At 32.6% G+C, this 18,866-nt stretch overlaps 1 protein-coding gene and 1 long non-coding RNA gene across 3 annotated transcripts in view; both read right to left on the bottom strand.

Moving 5' to 3' along the window:
• LOC111740705 overlaps positions 1–11,493 on the bottom strand; it is a 47,430-nt gene extending 35,937 nt beyond the window's left edge. The window contains exons 1-2 of the long non-coding RNA XR_002780726.1: positions 9,395–11,493; positions 4,391–4,503 (exon numbers count right to left, since the gene is read on the bottom strand). This is a non-coding gene — a long non-coding RNA (uncharacterized LOC111740705). The remainder of the gene's footprint in view (positions 1–4,390; positions 4,504–9,394) is intronic.
• The window catches only part of PPP3CA (protein phosphatase 3 catalytic subunit alpha), a 310,822-nt gene that overhangs the window by 267,014 nt on the left and 24,942 nt on the right, over positions 1–18,866 (bottom strand). The gene's annotated exons all lie outside the window — the stretch shown is intronic.

Below are 18,866 nucleotides of genomic sequence, written 5' to 3'. Positions count from 1 at the left end.
TTTTTTTTCAATTATTAGTTTCAAGTATACAGTACATTGGTTAGACATTTATATAGTTTTTAAAATGATCCCCGATTGCTCTTTCTCTCCTCTGGCTCTCCACTTAACTATTATATTAATGCTAACTTCATTCCCTATGCCGTGTTCTCCATCCTGGCGACCATCTATCAAGTATTAATTTATACTTCTTTAACCCTTCACCCCTTTCTTCCAGCCTCCCAACTCCCCTCCCTTCTGTCTGTTGCCAGATTGTCCTCTATATTTGTGAGTCTATTATTGATTAGTTTGGTCTTTTTTGTTCCTTAAGATTTTGCATATAAGTGAAATCATATGGTATTTATCTTTCTCTGTCTTATTTCATTCAGCATAATAACTTCTAGGTCCATCTATGTCTCTGTGAATGGTAAGATTTCATTTTTTTTAATGGCTGAGTAATATTCCATTGTATATATGAACCATAACTTCTTTATCCAATCGTCTGTTGATAGGCATTTAGGGGGCTTCCGATAGACCAGACCCAACATCTTATAAACTTTAGACAAACTTATTTGCAATTGTAAGGCCTCAAGAATGGTTCCTTCTCGTTGAGTTTTCCTTTGCAACAGATTTGAAAAAAGACAGGTTTTTTTTATATATCCTAAAGAATATGACATGTCTTTCAAGCAAAATGTGTAAAAGGAGAGACCCATTGACTGTTTAACCTTAAGAAATAAAATTATACGTGTTAAAGATGTTTTTACATGGTGGGTAAGAGGAATTTCCACACTTTGTAAAGAATTACCAACCTTGTTAAAGTGGGAACTTTTCTCAAATAAAATTCCATGTATTTCAAATAAAATCACCTTCATATCATTTTATATTCTAATTGTGCCTCTCATAGTGGAAGACAGGAGTTAACCACTACCTATAAGCTAGTATATTTGCTTCTACAATTAAATACAGGCATCATATGTATGCAAATTTTTAAGTTTATTATTCATCTACAGTCTAACACAGTCTACATTTCTCTCAATTTTTACTTCTTGTTCATTTTACTATTCCCTAATGGCTATATGAGAAAGCTAAGGAGTAATAAAAAGAAGACGAATGAACTATTTTCATTACATTCCAGGGTTTAGTAAACCAGTTGTCTTCTTTTTTTGCTTTAAGGTTAAACTCCTCAAAAGTAATCATAAGGTAATTAGAATATGTGCATTCTCTCTTTAAAGGTAGAATCCCACATGTTATTGTCACTCTTATAGATTCTGGAGACTTTGTCATATTATTTAAGGTTTTAGTCACAGTCTTATTTTTCTGAGGGTTTCTACTAAATCACTCTCTTTCCCAATAACTTTTTTTTTAAAATAAAAGATAGGTTTTCTAAAGTTAATTTATTGCAGACATGCTAAAATTTACATTTATGCGTAAGTGAGCACCACTGAAAAACAATCATATACCTAAAAGTTAGGTGATTTAAAATTACAGCTAAAGTTAGTCAAAGATTCATACTGAAACACTGCTAAGTCATTAATTTAATGTGTCCTTAACAGTCCCTTCTATAACATAAGTCTTCAATCAAGCCACTGTAGAAATGTTTTGAAGTTAAATAAGAACGTGTGAAGTAACAATATATTTAAAACACAGAGCTTCTTTAGAAAAAAAATAATATTCATATTTTCAAACACTATATCATTCTAGGAACTTATAAAATTCACATCAAAAATCACTGGTTCAGAGATAGTAGTAAATGAAATAATATATAACAACAAAACACGAAATACACATTGCTGACTTCCTTGTTTTCTCTTATCGTCTATGTAATGAAGTTTGGTTGCCTTCTGTCAATGTTACTAGAAATGATAAGTTCCCTGAGCCTCCCTTATCTTCTCTAATCTATTTCTTTAACAGCTGCAATGAGATTTATTCAAGATAATAAATACTATATATTTTAGCACAGTGCCTAACACATACTAAGTTCAAGAGTAACTATAAGCTTCCATTTCAAAATGAAGAACCTCAGACATGGAGCAAAACTAATCATCATCACACTCATCTACCATGTCCTAGTGATTATTATATAGACATCAATAATTGGCTTCAAAATAAAGGTTGTTGCTTAATTTAAGCAGGGTAACATCAGCAGATTGATATAAAGTGACTGAAGCTGGCCCAAGGTCTTTTAAAAATCATATAGTCTGACTGTAGAGAGAGTACTGGCCAATTGCCTGGGCTGCCAGGAAGGGGAACCCACTGGATGAAAGATCTGGGAAAGAGGTGATCATGCCAGCGCCCACCCACATAACCAGTGTTAGCAAAAATTCTGAACATAACCTACCAAGGCAGAAGCGTCTACAGAATTTTTCCCTTGTTTTTCTGTGCAGGAATATTGATATGTGCAGTGAAGATTCCCTGCCCTAAATCTTAGACACAGAAGGTCTGCTGCATACTGTTTTAGTCATTCTTAAGTAAAACCATGCAGATTGCTTTGTTTGATCAGTTTTCCACGCCTTATTGTAATGTTTTGATTATAGCTCCTTTTGTTTTAATAGCTCGGCTGTTTTTACTTTTATCTCCACTACTTCAGTAGTGAAAGTACACTGCTGATGCAAAGCAGTAGGGCCTAGAATCAGAGAATCAGCTCTTAAAGAAACTGGCTCTGCTCAGACTTAATTGTGTGTAGGGTCAAATCCCTGCTGGGCTTTCTCAGCAGGGACAGGCCGATTCCAATGAATGACTCCAGAGGTTCCTCTCAGTTCCAAAAATCTAGGATTCTAGCCTTTCCCCTACAGGTCTCAACATGAGCACAAGCCAGTAGGTCCCACAGCTCCTTCTATGCTGGCATTACAAAAAGGTGCTCCCCAGGTAAATTTAGGATTCCCTAAGGTGCAACCCAAAGTCATTCAGCACCATGAAGTCTCCTAATCCGTTTTAAACTGGATTGAGGCAAAGGAACCTTCATTCAAAGTCACCTAATAACTGGCTGTCCATACCTAAACCTTAGCAGAAATCTTTTTTTAAAATTAATTTCACATATTAGAATGTTATAGTTTTGTCCTCTATATCTCTACAATGCTAGAGGACAGATTTTTTTTTTTTAATCTTAACACCCCATTGTAACAAACATGCAGTAAGCATCAATAACTGATACTGAGTAAATGAGTTATAATTTCTATAACAAAATGTCTAACTTATTTTCATCAGGTCGTAAGCATTAGTAGGTAAAGACACTTTCTACTACTATCTTTTTTGATCATCAAAGATGGGCATCCTGCACATCCCTACAGCTACTTTAAAAGGCATACTTTTGACAAACTTTTATTGAATACTTATATCTATATTTTATCTATATTTACATATATCTATACATGCCCAGCTCTGTTTGGCACTAGGTTTATGAAGTCAATTAAGATAATGGTATCTGCCCCCCAGGAACATAGTCTACTAAGGAGGAAGAAAAAAAATAAAGTAAAAAGAAAACACACTAACATGCTGACTGTTATTTCAGAGAGAGATAATTTGGGTCATAAGGACAAATAAGCTAAAATATTACCAACTTTATTTAACTGAGACAAACTAGTAAAATCAGTGCACATACATTAAACATTTCAAGCTGTCAAGTCAAACAACCTGTGTAAATACTTTGTATCCGGAAGATGTGAATCATAGTAACACTATAAAACATATGTAGCCAGAAAACCTGTTTGGATCAAAGACTGGCAAAGTCACACATCTTGGCTTAGGTTTTCCTGACACATAAAGGACAAAGATCATATCAAAAACATAAACTGTGATGACAATCTACTAGAAACAGCGCATCAGTGTTACCATGGTGATGAAACATTTTATTTTTTCTATTACTTTTTAAGTTAATCTTTCAAATCACTTTATGCCACAAAAAATAATATCTCACATAGAGGTCTTAAATGTTATTCTAGACTGAACTGTATATTCACCTCCCCAAAAGCAGAGTATCTCTAAGTAACTCTGAGTTCTCTCCATACTAAGAATATAATTTTCTATCACTATTCATGGATAACTTGGTAGTTTAAAAAAGAGAGAGAAATAAGAAATAACGGGGTTAAAGTATTAAACTAAAAGTATCTCAATCTTAGGAAATAATTTAAGACATTAGATTTTACTTTAAACCATCTCAAAGATCCTTAACAAAAGTCACCATCATTCATCACAAATAGAATCATCTCAAATGCCAATACAGTAAACATATTTAAACAAAACTTTATAAATTTAAATATATACATAAATTTGTATATACAATGTCTCATTTATATGACTACACACACATACACACACACACAGTGATATATAAAGCAAGCATTCATGCCATCGAATGTCCAAAATTTACTGAGACTACAAAGCTCAATTCATTTAATATCAAAAACATGATACTCACCACTTGTTATTCATTAGATGCCCTCACTCAAAGGTTTCCAGTGAAATTAGTGTTTGCATCACCCATTTCTCTTATCATTCTTCACTCAAGTAATGCAACAACCACGCTCAATTCTAGGAAAAGTAATCCTGCTTATTAGGTTTTTAAAGGACGGTTTACATATTTTAAAAATTACTCTTTACTGTTGTACATATTTAATGATATAGTGCTTACTCCAAGTTAACATGTTTCCTTTAAAAAAAGTTTAATATATATTTATATGTTAAATATGAACACAAGGGAACAAGCTAATGGTGCAATCAAAATAAAACATATGAATAAGTAACTATTACTTGTTTTCTGCAACAATTGGTCCATTTAACATAGCGTATAAAAAATCTCAAAGAAATTTCAGTATAAAAGACATAAAACAAAAAAATGAAAGCAAAGCTACCCAGCTTTTAAAAGAGTACACCTTTTCTTTTATGTTGTAATCTCACTGGTAAAGACTGCCTAGACTTCTGAATAATATTTATTCCATGCATGATTAGGAAACATTAAGTAAAATGTGTAAATGCTATAAAAGAGCCCTACACTGAGAGTGACGAGATTAATTCATTTATGCCAGAAATACTTCCCAGCAGGTTGCTCAAATGAAGTCCCAGGTCTGTCATTAACCAGCTGTGTACCCACAGACAAGGAATTCACCTCCTCAGTTTATCTGTTATTTTTTTTTAATTTATTTATTTTTATTATGATGACATTGGTTAATGAAATCCAGTAAGTTTCAGGTGTACAATTCAACAGTAAGGCATATATATATTGCATTGTATGTTCACCACCCATAGCTAGATATTTTTCTGTCACCACATATTTGACCCCTTTTACCCCATCTACCTACCTCATCCTGCCTCCTCCTCTCCCCTCTGGTAACCATTAGTCTATTGTCCATGTCCTTGAATCTGTTTGTTTGTTCTCTTTTTTATTTTTAGGTCTATATCTCACATATACATGATATTATGTGATTTTCAAATTTTGATTTTCAACTTTTTTGTTGATTATTTTTAAAATGTAGTTGTCACCTTATCTTCAAGGTCCCTTCTAGCTCTAACACTATGAGAAGATCGAGCTGCAATGATATATTATTGTAAGCATCTTAGTATTACATAATCCCGTAAACAAGGACAAACTTTTCTGTTAGCATACTACCAGAGTAATAAACAGCTCTTGATCTGTATGACAGTTTGTTATAGCATCCACTAAGAAGAAGATAATTAACAGAATGTGCTTTTTCTGTCATTACCATATGTTTTTATACAGAGCTCCAAATAATCTAAAAGTATTAATCAGTTAATTTTCACTATTATCATTCTCACTTGACAAAAGGAGAAGTCTCAGAGCCATGAGAATAATTTGTCCCTTTGTCAGCAAGACAGAGCCCAACACAAGTCAAAAATGCTCACTCAGCCACTGCCTCTTAGGAGTAAGGCAATAAGGGCCTCCTGAACCACTCTAAGGCAGAATTACAAACTAAGTGCAGATATCAAGTGGAAAGTTTAGGGCCAAATTTATGTCTCACTTAAAAATTGGGAGCAGCCATTAAATATAGTTTGAGTGTTATTCAAAGCTACATCCCACTTCAAAACTCATCCCTTAGTTAAGAAACCCTGGAAGGATGTTTCATGATCAAGAAGGGCTTCATTTTCCTGTGACTACGTCAAAATGATAAGCAGCTTAATGGCAGAATATACAGTTTTACATATTTGCCTCTAAATTCAGTAGTAATTTGTTCACAGATGTGTAATTTTGACTCATTTCAAAATAACATGTTTTCTAAAAGTAAAATGGTCAAAATTTCTATTTAAAGGTGTATTGGTACTTTAAAAGTTATATTATTTTTACCTCTACCTCTCCAATAATCTCGCATTAACCCACTCTAAGGAAAATACCCATAATTTGACTATGTATACACAAAAATATACAATGTATACATTTTAATGAATTGTTTTTATTAAAAAAAGATATAAAATACATGATCACATATTTTTATATATACACATTTCCTTGGTTCACTTAAAAATATCATGTACATTTTCCCAAGGATATAGCTATCTGCCAATTATTTTTAATATAACTGCATGATATTCCATACTTCGAGTATACTACATTTGATTCAAAAGTTTTCACTGATTTTTAATTGATAAAAATACATTTTTAACAATCAACTTATATTAACAATATATTGCTTTTTAACAAAAGACATCCTTGTAATCCTTATGTACTGGCATTTTCTGTAGGATGGATTCCTAGAAGGATAGGATCACTGTGATGTACATTTCAGGTGTAAAAAATTCACATTCTTATCAACAGACTATAAAAATATCAATTACCTCACATCCTTACTAGTATTAGATATTATAAGTCCTTTTAAGTTGACCAATCTGATGGGATAAAAATAATATATTACTATTTACATTTGTGTTACCCTAATCTCTCAAGAGGTTGAGCACATTTATAAGTCTTTACTGGCCATATCCGCATTTTGCCACATCTTCATATCCTTTCCAAATTGTTTTGTTTTTTCTTTCTGTCAATGTGTTGAAGCCTTTACATAATAATTATATTAATTTCTGTCTACCATATTTTTTGCAAATATTTTTCTTCCTTTGTTTATGATGTCTTTTGCAAATGAGAATGTTTTACTTTTTATGTAACCAAATCCGCAATCTTTGCATTATGGATCAAAATTTCTTGGCAAGCTATGAAGACCACTTTCATCAGGATAGTCTATGTTTTCTCCTAATATTTTTTACTTAAATTATTTTTCAGTTTTATTTATGTTAATATATTTGGAATTTGTTTTTATACATGATATCGAATATGGCTAAAAGTTATGCCATATAATTTTTTAATGATCCGCGTTTTTTCTATTTAATTAAAATGTCATTTTATCATTTAGGTTTCACTCAATATTAAACCTGTTTCTGGATTTTGCCTATTGGTGCCCATTTCTGTGCCAATATTGCCTTGTAACTTTTAAGTTTTAATTCTTGGTATAAGGAACACATTCACCTGTAGTTTCAATTTTAGTTTCGTTTCTATAGATAAAAAAGTTTTCACTTATGGTTTTTAAAATTAATGCAATAAAAAGTCTAAGCAGAGAATGCTGTATAGGGTGTTCAACATCATCTGGATAAAAAAAATCACTGATCAATCTTCTAACTTTGTCATGCTAAAATTTTAAACAATATTATATTTAAAAATGAATAAATATATATATTTTTACACCTAGTGGGTTTTAACATAAAAATTTACAAAGTCTACAAGTTCAAAACACTATGCCCATTTCTTTAATTTACCAACACAAATAATTAAAGAATATGAAAGAAAAAATTCTCTTTGACCTTACATTTTTTAAGTAGGAAAACAAATTCAAAAATCTCTAATAAACGTTCCTTATTTTTATATGCTACAATTTATATGAGACTAACTTTAAACAGGTCCATAGGTTTGGCCCAGTTTAAGGAAAAACATTGAGGCCATTGAAAATTAACTGAAATATCAACCCGCTTCAGAAGAAAGCTATTAGTAAAACATGAGTGAAGTTACAAGCACTTGTGAAAAGCACAATAAATAAACAATGAGCTCTATTCAAAGATCCTGAGACATTCAGGCTTTTCAGAGTAAGAACAAGAGACAGCAGAACCAGTCTCTTGGTTAAGAGTTTATTTTATTTTGCTTATCTGAAATCAGAGCAAATGATCTCAGTGGTTTGGAATGACTCAGAAAAGGTTTCTCAGCATCTAGGTGAGAAAAACTGCCTGCTTTTCAAGCAGCTTGACTGCTTTATAGTTAATTTTTGTTCATGTGAACCTTAAAGTTCGTGTTTGAAAATTGGACTATTTGAGACCACGAAAGGTATTATTCTTTCGTTCTGTCATCCTCTACCATTTTTAGTCACATTTTTAAGAGGTGATCAAATGAAATCAAATACTACAGTCTGCATCCTTGAATTGCAGTTTGCAGAAACTGTGTTTCACACCTCTGGAAAAAATGTGAATGAACTTAAATGGCTTCTTTTTCATCGTAATTGACATTTTCTAGAAAATCAACAAATATTTAAAATTTGAATTATAATGATCTGTTTCCATGATTGCCAGGCTAATTAATGAGAAAGCCTAGAATATGCTTCTTCTAGAGTACAAGTATGAAGGGAAAATCATAACAATCATATAAAAGGTAGAAGAAGGTAAACTATATACTTTTGAGAAAATAAAATAAAATTAGTAACATCAAAACTTTCTATTGAAGTATAATTTCAGAATGAAATCATTCAAAACCAGAAGACAAAAGATTATCAAAAGTTTGGGGATGGGGTAGAAAATATCGATGATGATATAAAGTTTTAACTTTTATACATATCTTCTTCTAGCATCTAACAGTATAAAAATTTTTGAGAACACATATTTAATTATCATTAAAATACATCTAGCCTAACAACCAAATAGTTACTCTGAGTGTTTTTCGTGATTCACAAAAATGATCATATATTCAGTGATTCTTAAATGATGGAAATTCATCCACCTCCAGTACCTGAGAACTTTATCATCAATTAAACCAGTTAATTTCAAAGCTTCACACAATGCTTTGAGAGCACAGGATTTACTGGAAAGGTAACTTTAAGTAAGATTTTTTTTTTTCCAAGGAGATCCTCAGGAAGTTTTAACTCTGCTTTCCAAAAAAGAGAATGTGCTTCACCTTCATAAGGTGATGAGGCAGTCCACCACAAATACAAAAGGTAAAACTACAAATTCTTTAACGCAGGAAAATTAGCTCTTCGGCATGTCCTTGGAACATCTATTCTTTGGTTAGTTCACTCTGGAACAGGTTTCTAAATCCGTTGGCTGTCATTAATCTAATTGCATATTGGGTCAGCTAATTAGAGAGGGCACTTTTCTATTTAAAAAATACTGCCTCAGGTGAGGCTTGAATTAGTAGCCAACTTTCACCCAACACCCAACTCACTCCAGAATCAGCGCTCTGTCTGGGACGCCTACCACTCCAGAGCTGGAATGCAGCCTGCCTCCTCCACCTGACCACGGAGGTTCCCTCTCCGGAAAGCCACAAATTACAGTGCTAGATTTCAGCCAACAGAAGAAGGCATTTGGAGGTAAAGCCAAAGTAAGGGTGAAAGAAAAATTTCCACTAAGAAACCAACAGTAATAACGGATACATGAGCAACATAAAAAGTCAAGGAATATGGGCTGTGCATCCACTACCATCCTCACTTCTCAAAATAAAAGAACACAAAAAGACTCATATTCTGACCCAAAAGAAAAAATATTCAGTAGGAGCAAATCAAAAAGTAAACAAGCTACAGAGTTTGTTCTCTTTGCTCTAAGTTTTACCTTAATTCTGAAAGTGACATGTCATGCATTATACAATTACTGACTAAAGAACCAAATCCAACTCTTTATTTCATACGGATTGTTTATTTTGTGAATGTGTACTCTCATTTCTTTTGTTTGTTTTGTTATTGTCATCTCTTTTAGTTTGATATGTGAGAAATATGGCACAGATAAGCAAGACAGAAACAATAAGTGCAAGGTCTCAGAGCTGGAGAGGAATATGAGTCAAGGACAAAGCTTTTCCTCTCCTGGATCACCTCCCCTCCATGAGCATTTGTTGACCATCTCAGGGACAACACCACCATTTCTCTCCTCCGAAGTACTGACTCTGAGGATGGTATTGTTGGTATTATAGCGCTACTAAACATATATTTTTCCAGCAAACACATTTTTCCCAGCAAAACATAATAGAGTGTACACTCAAAGATTCTGCAATGGAATTAAAAGAAATCACTGCCCTAATTTCATTTCAAATTGAAGAAAACCAGATTTTGTTGGCATACTGTATTTATACAAATGACCCTATATTACAAGGAAAACAAGAATGTCTGAGGGTAGAACACTGCCTCGTAAACTTTTACCCCAGTGAATGTGTGATTATAGCTTGGCTTTTTCTGATCCGAGGGAACTTGAACACAGAGTATGTTGAAATGAGGATGAATAATTGCCATATTTCCAGTGTTTCTGGGCTTTTACCTCTGCAAAACAATTCTAAGAATGTAGTTTGGCAGCACAAACCTAGGAAACCACATAGGTCACCATGGTTAGCTGACTTATCAGCTGAAAATGAACCTTCTTTAGTCAAACTCTAATGTCTACAGATGGACAAGCTAACGCCCTAAAAAAAGTTTTCTCGTAGCAAATGGCTTGTCTCAATTATGTGACGACTAATGACTATCTTGATTATAAAATGTAGTTATAACTGGCATCGTTAAAAGGTTAAAATATGGCCAACTCCGTGACACTTTTTGGTTGGAATTTTCTTGTACATTTCTAAATCTACCAGATGTGCCTCAGGGCCAACACTTGGACACTCAATGCCTGCCTGGTATGTGAAGTCTTCCTTAGGAGCAAAAATTCTGCTCGATGCTTTTCCACAGACCAAAGTAACCAATGATGTTATAACTGAAGTATTCACTGCTTTTTTAAAGATACACTTCTCTTCTTTAAAAATGATATCTATACACCAATTCTATGGTAAATTAGTTTTCATTAAAAGACACAAACGGCTACTTCACCATGTGAATCCTTACTATGGATATTGAATCTTTTATCCAAAAATAATGAACGATAAAGAAAGCACAATGGTAATGGAATAATCAAGGGAGAATTTCCTAGGTACATCTTACACATGTTGGGGCCACTTCATCTATTGGGTGTGTCCCAAACAACTTAATACATCTTGTAGTGACTCATGTCTACATGTTACAAGGGCTCCTAAAGTCTGGCCTGGAATGTGAAATTAAAAGTAATCTTTCAAGATTTTTATGTAATTTTTTTTTACATCTAAAACTGTTCATGCTTTAAAATGGAATTTTAAATAATTATTTTCTTCCAAGATGATTATACCTGAGCCAAAGTAATCTTGGATTTTAAAAATGAGAGAAACTATTATACAAAAGTCTAATAGTTTGTGTTACTGTTATTGCACGATAGTGTATAGTTTCGTTATGATATATGGCATATAGAATGTTCACAAAATCCCCTTTTACATAGTATTTCGGAATTATTTTTGATAAAAAATTTATTAGTCAAAAATTATTATCCACAAAATGCTTCATTATTCATTAAATCATACTTCCTGAAATGTAAAATGTTGTACACATACACATGAGATTAAAACTTTTACACTAGTGAGAGAAAGGTAATTCTCAGAAAAAGAGATCAGGATTTTACATAAAGAACTCTCCCAGTCCCAGCACAAAATTCTTCTGCCATTCCCTTTCTGCACTTTGAGAGCAAGGCCTCTGTCATCTATGATTTATAAAAGCTAAGGGAACAGAAAGGGAAAAAAGATACTACATATCAGGTGTTATCTTGGTACTTCCTGTGGCTTACAGTTGTAAGGGGCTTTGTTCCTGGGAATATTATAAAATGACAAAGCTTTCTACTTGACAATAACCCATAAATAATAGAATATAAGAAATATGACTTCTGAAGTGGGGGCAGTCAGCTCTGAAGTGCTTATACTGTGATGTAGGTTTCACATAAACACTTGAAACCCAAAAGGCAAAATGTCTGTGTGTTGGTGAGCGAAAGGGGGAGGGCAGTGACACTTCACGGTTCCATGAACTTCATCTTGTTCTAGGATTCAAAGAAAACTTGGCAAACTGGAACATTAATTACAAGAAATGTGACCCCGCCTGAGAATAAAATAAAGAAGCTAAAAGAAAAAAATATATACTTGTGTGTAGAGCCCTAAAAAAATTTCAACTGTATATTTTTGAAAAAGAGATCCAGATGCGCCTGCATAAGAATAGACTTTATTCTGTTGACTGATTTTTATTATAGTCTTCCCAAGAATGGTTAGCAGTCAGAGGCAACCAAAGGAGATTCTGTTCTCTAATGTATAAAACAATTAAGTGTTTCTATAGGATATTCTTACACTGATCTAATAAGAAAAATACTTCAAAAATATGCTAGTTTTATTTTAAAAAGAATGTATGTATTCATCAACTTATCCTAATGGTTCAACAGATTCAAACATTTAATTCTGTATTCCACATCCTATATGAAAAGATCAATATATATAGATTTGCTTTAGCTAAGTGAATGAGAAAAGTAAAAAAGATCACACTTTTGATTTCAGCTACACTTGAACTATATATATACATGATCAAAAAGATAAACATCTACGTAGCATACTTATTGTGTGATGCAAATATTACAATTGTATAACATGGATCTTTACAATAAATTCAATTTCGTTTTCATTGAAAGTGTAAAAATTATAGCTCTACACGATATGAGACATACAAAAGAAAGCTAGAACTTATCGAATATTATTTTGTGAATAGTTAATAGAATAATTTACTTTGGAGAAGAGACGTTATCTAAGAAGTAAAAGCAAATCTCTAAAACAAAATATCTAGAATCCTATTTTTACATTCTTATAGCACTAACATTTCATGAATTGTTTTGGTTGTTAAATTGGATGAACAATCATTCACTTTTTAATGTACAGAGATTCTGTATAAAATGAAAAAGTTAAAATAGCTCCTCTTTCAGTAAAATGGAAAAATTAAGCTGCCAATCATTCTATGAAGAAATTTCAAGTAATATTTAATTATAATTTAAAAAAATAAAATGTGTAGCTTAATACGATAGAGACAAATAGCAAACAAAGAACAAAATATATAAAAGACAATCAAAACATAAAAAAAAAAAATGAGTATAATCACCACTGGAGATGTTAAAAAGTAGTGGTAGGCAAAACCAGTGTCTTTCTCATATTAATATTCTGGCTGCACAAGATGGGAGAAATACATAAAGAACGCTTTTAAAATGTAAACCAAAATGTAAGGCAAGTTATTGAGAAGAGCAAAAGTTTATTTCTTCTTTCCTTCTCTTCTTCTTATCTAACCAAACCCTTCATCTAGACCTCTCAGATTCTTGCATTTTCCTGAAGTTTCATCATTCCTTATTCCAAAAAATCCCATGAGTAAGAATGAATTCTTTTCTATAATAAACATTTCTCCTTTAGTTTTTATATCAAGAAATTCTCAAGTATTAGAGAGTCCAATGCATGGAATTAATCTCTGGGATATACCGATGAGGTTCATTTTTTTTTTAATTTTATTAAATCTATTGGGGTGACATTAATAAAAAATTGTACACATTTTAAGTGTACAGTTGTATAATACCGCATCTGTCTATTGCAATGATGATGTGATGTAAAGCAAATGGAGAGGTATCTTCTTGTCCTGGATGTATTTTTAGAAGAAGGTTCATTTTCTGAAGGTTCAAATTAATGTTCCTATTTGTATAGCTGCAAACATCTGCAAACATGGTAGACTGAGAGATTTTATGCAATTCTTTTCATTTCTGTTTATGTTGTTTTGAGTTGCAAGAGAACATCCCAGCTCTAACTTTCCCAACCAGCCTCTTTCCCAGTACATGTGGAGATGAGCACTCCATGTTGGGAGAAACTTACATCTGAAATATTTTCAGTCTAAGGCGATTCAGACTGCACAGCTGTCTACTCAGGAGTCCTATTAAACAAACTTTAAAAATTCCTAGAAGGAAGCATGACTTATTATAAGCAAATGGCTATGCTAGCTTTTTTAGTAACAATTTTTAATGAAAATAAAGTTATATAAGATACATCTTGTTAGATTTTTAAAAGCTCTATTAAACTTAACTTTTAAATGGCTGTGAATATGAAGGCTCGAATAATTAAACGCAACTCTAGCTGATTAAGGAACACATGAAAAATGGGGGAACTGATCCCAAAAGCTCTTGTTCTAAGGAGGGCTTAACTTGAGGAACAAATACCAGTAGACTACAGTCATTACTGTATAGCAGGAAAGAGTAGTCAGAAGCTGTCATGTAATTGTGAGAGAAAAGAGAATGCACTTGCAATTTTTAAGTGCATTTAATGCCTCACAATTTCATCACCTACCCTACATTTAAAACTGGGACACAATCCAGAAACTGAAGGGAAATAGATATTTGCAAAAATATGTTTGCATTACACTATCCAACACTTGTACTGGCAACATCACTGTAGTTATTTCAACATATGTTGATTTTAAAGAACAGGTTTTGGCTTTTAATTTATCACTTTTTAATTAAGGAGATATTATCTGCCAAGTTACCAAGATTTAATTTTCAAAATGATAACTCTTAAGTTGCTTCTTTGCTGTGAATACTACAAGCCACTAAAATACTTCTTTTAACATTTATCATCTTAAGTAATTTAATAAAAAATATCTAACTCAATATATTCTTAAAAGAATAAAAGTATTCCCTATGAGATGCTTCCTACATTTTTCATTTGAATCAGAAAGAGATTGGAAGCAAAATACAAAAATTCCTCCAATTTGTTACTTCAGGTTATCAGAATGGATACCTTCATTATAAGTCATTATTCTCTTCTTTTATAAAAACTGCTCTGCAGCAGGACAACATATTTTATATGTAGTTTTTCAAAACATAATTAGACATAACTAGCTCTTGATTTGACTGATTTTTCATTTAAACATCACAGTCCTACTTAGTGAAAGAAATCTTAACTTACGTCAATTAAGTGGCTGTTCTCTCTATATAAAGTTCTGAAACTTGCCTTAAAACATAAATTCTAAGTTCTAAAAACCCGATATTCATTCCACAGTGCACTGAATTCTTGAATCACCTTTCCGTCTGTAGCCTTCTATGACTGATCTTTGGTTTGTAGCCTTTGATGACTATCCTACCTGGCATAAGTTTCCGTTGCCTTTTTTTTTCCTGCCAATAGACTAAACGTGTTCCATTTTCTGGCTTCTTTATTTCCTCAGTGCCATTAGAGGAATATGTCATTTGACATGATCTCAGATCCTCTAATATAAAGGAAAAACAGGAAGTAACAAATGTAAATTCTGAGCCCACTGTGTGCTACACTATGAGCCAAGCGTTTATATTTATTCAACAATAATCTTTTGAAAATACTACAACCATAGTTTTAAAGAAAATGAAACTGAGACTCAATGTGGTTAAATAACTAAACCAAAATCACATAATTAGCAGAATTTGAAGTCAAGTTCATGCTTTCTCCTATATGTACTTTGTTGCTTCTCATTGTTCACTGATATTTACATGTGGTAATCAGAGTCTCTCATGCAGGATGCAGAAATAAGCCCATAGGAATGGAGCCGTAAGTATCCAAAAAAGATCATATTCACTAGCTTTTTTGTATGGGAAGGGAATTATAACTGTTAGAATTAGATTCAGATGCATTTGACAAACCCAAAATAATAATGGCTACTACATGGTAGAAGTACAATTCTCTCTCACAGAAAACAAGTCAAGGTGGGAAATTTCACAGTCATCAAGGACCCAGACTCCTTTTAGCTGACTGCTTCATATTCTCTAGAATGTGATTCTTCTCCTCATCATCCAAAATGGCTGTCAGAGCTCCAGCCATCACACCTGTGTTCCAGAAAGCAAGATAAAGAAATCAGTAAAAGAAATGTGTTACCCCTCCTTTTTAAGGCTACTTCTCAAAGTAACACGCAATACCTCAACTTCTACCTACTCGAAAGAACTAAGTTACATGAATTCACCTGTCTATAAAGGAGACAGAAATGTAGGTTTTCTGGGTAGGCAGCAAGGTGCTGAGCTAAAACCAGAGTTTTATTATTACTAAAATGGAAGGTAAGAATAGATATCTGGAGGAAACTAGATGAACCTGCCATAGAAATTTGTATATATTCTCCAATTTATTCATAATATTACCAAATTTTTCAAGCAAATCAGAGATAATTGAAAACAGACTTAGTATTATTTACTAGGTAGACTATACTACCCCCCTGGATTCATCTCATCTTATCTCAAATAAATATATGTGGTTTTACATTTTTAGAAATCATTTTCACCATTTATATTATAAAGAATTGCCGAATCTATCAGACAAAATTGAGTGGGATTTGTTTTATAAATGGTAATCTTTTTCCAGGGTTAGAATACAGTGCATTGTATTAAATAAATTCTACCAGTGAGGGTACCACTGAGTTTAAAAGGTCATCCATTTATCTTCTAAAACTCTTCTAATAGCCAGAGGACAGAAACAAAATAGAGAAGAGAGGTCATGAACCAAAACAAAAACAGGAAAAAATGCAAATGTTGATTAGAAATCAAATCTTAAAGGTGCTTCAATTATTAAAGTAACCTAAGTATTTATACAGATTTATAACTATTCTCAAGTATGTTATAGTTACATTAGTACTTAAAAACATTATCAAGAAATTTCTACCTCTGTAACTTGGATGTAAGTGGGCTTTCTTGGTTGTGGCTGTCACCTACAGCCAGTCTCCCCTCCCAGAAGTTCATCTTTTATTATGAGGCATTTGAGAAAAACACAAACTTAACTTCAAAAGCACTAACCAAATAAAATCAATTTTTACAAAAGTTTTTGAGGGAAGATAAAATGAGTCATTTCACATATAACAAAGCAAGTATCCTTGAAATCCTCTTTAAATATTTTTTTCCTTAATGGTCCACTCCTCAGGGCATTTACCCTACCCTCCTCTGGTCTCTCCTCTCTCGCGTAGTAAACCTTCTCAACTTTCCAGTCATTTTCCATAAAAATCTGACTGCAGTTAGCTAGACAAAGCCATCCAAACAGTCCTCAGCAAAATAAAACCAGGTCATCCCTCATGGTCATGACACTCCTCATGTCAGTATTCCCAACACACACACATATGCACGCACACACACACACACACACACACACACACACAGACGCACACACACAACCACAACCATAACCACAACCACACAGACATACGACCCTTCAATTTCTCCAATGGTAAAGTGATGTAATATCTACTAATTGAATCCATAATCAAGATAGTAAAAATTTTCCTTCAATTTCATGTATTTGTGAAGTTATCAGACAAACGAATGTCCTTATCTACTCACAATCTTAAATGTTAGACTAAACAGTCTCTGTCTCTTCAAACTCTTTATATGGTTTCATTTGATATCTTCTAGTATATTTTGTCATCCTTTAGATTTAGACAGATTTCTATGATCATGATTAAAATAGGAGGCTCAAAATTAAACACAGAAATAACGTCACAGTTAAATACACGACATAATATTACTTGCCATATAAATAATATTTCGATACTGACAATATTGTCCTTTTTTTGCAAAATCAGAGAATGCTAATTAATGAACTGGATTTTTGTGGATTTGGTTCACTTGCTGATCAACTTGCTGACAATCTCAGCAATCATAGTCTTTTGAGATGCACAGGGCATAATCGTCATATATTGATGTCTTTGGAACCACAGACTCTGGGCTGAGATCCCAATGTCGCCACTTACAAACTGTATGACCTTGGAAACTTAGTCCCTCTGACTCAGTTTCTTCATCTGAAAAATGGAAATAATAATGGTACCTACCTCTTGGAGTTGTTCTGTATATTCAATAAATTACTACATGGAAAATAGGTTGGAACAGTACTTGATACATATAATCACTTAACAAATGTTGACTATTATTATTTCTCATTTTCTAAAAAAATAGTTTAATTAAAACATCAAAGCAATTTTGGAATATAATTGCCCACTAATAAAGAGCATACATGCATGCTTTAGAATAAATACTGGATTTGCATTTTTAAGAAATGGATTCAGAAAAATTTAAACCAATGAATGGTAGGAAAAAAGTTCAACTACTAAAATAACTTACTCACATTTGCTTTTAAAAGACCTGACCTCGGAAAACCCAGCACAAATTAAATTATTCCTTTTCAATAAGTTTACAGCATACTTAAGAAAAGGAACTTCAATATTAAATCTTTTTAAAAAAGATTTTCCCATGAAACACAGAGAAATATTTACCCTTCCTTGAATAATGAAATATTTTTGAAAGAAATCATGAAAGTAGTAAGCAAACAGGCTTAATAATATATTTAGATTTAGGACAAATTGGTAAGAAGTAGGCATCATAGTTACCTAACCAATCTTAAAATAAACCATTAATCTAGGAGCCTTATTAAAATTATTAGGCTTCTTAAAACTACATTTTTAGGATTGCATGAATACTTAGTATTGCAATAACTAGTATTTGTATATCTACTACATAGTACTAACATAAAGATATGCAACAGATAACCAAGAACAGAAATATGATAGGTATCTTCCATTAACAAAATAAGTTTCTTTTGTAGCTGAAGATGGAAGACATTAAGATTTGATAGGTTTCTTTAAAGTTAGGGTCTCTAAAACCTTATACTTGAATCTAATAGCATTCTCTTACTGTTTTCAATGTGAACATAAAACCCACTATAAATTCAAGAGAATTCTGACAGTCCAAAGTTCTGGCCTCTGTACATTACCACTCGCATGCAACTTCACAAAAAAGGACTTGGAATCTAAGAAATG

Source organism: Pteropus vampyrus, unplaced genomic scaffold, assembly GCF_000151845.1.
Source record: "Pteropus vampyrus isolate Shadow unplaced genomic scaffold, Pvam_2.0 Scaffold67, whole genome shotgun sequence".
Lineage (NCBI taxonomy): Eukaryota > Metazoa > Chordata > Mammalia > Chiroptera > Pteropodidae > Pteropus > Pteropus vampyrus.
This window is presented reverse-complemented; position numbering and strand designations above follow the sequence as displayed.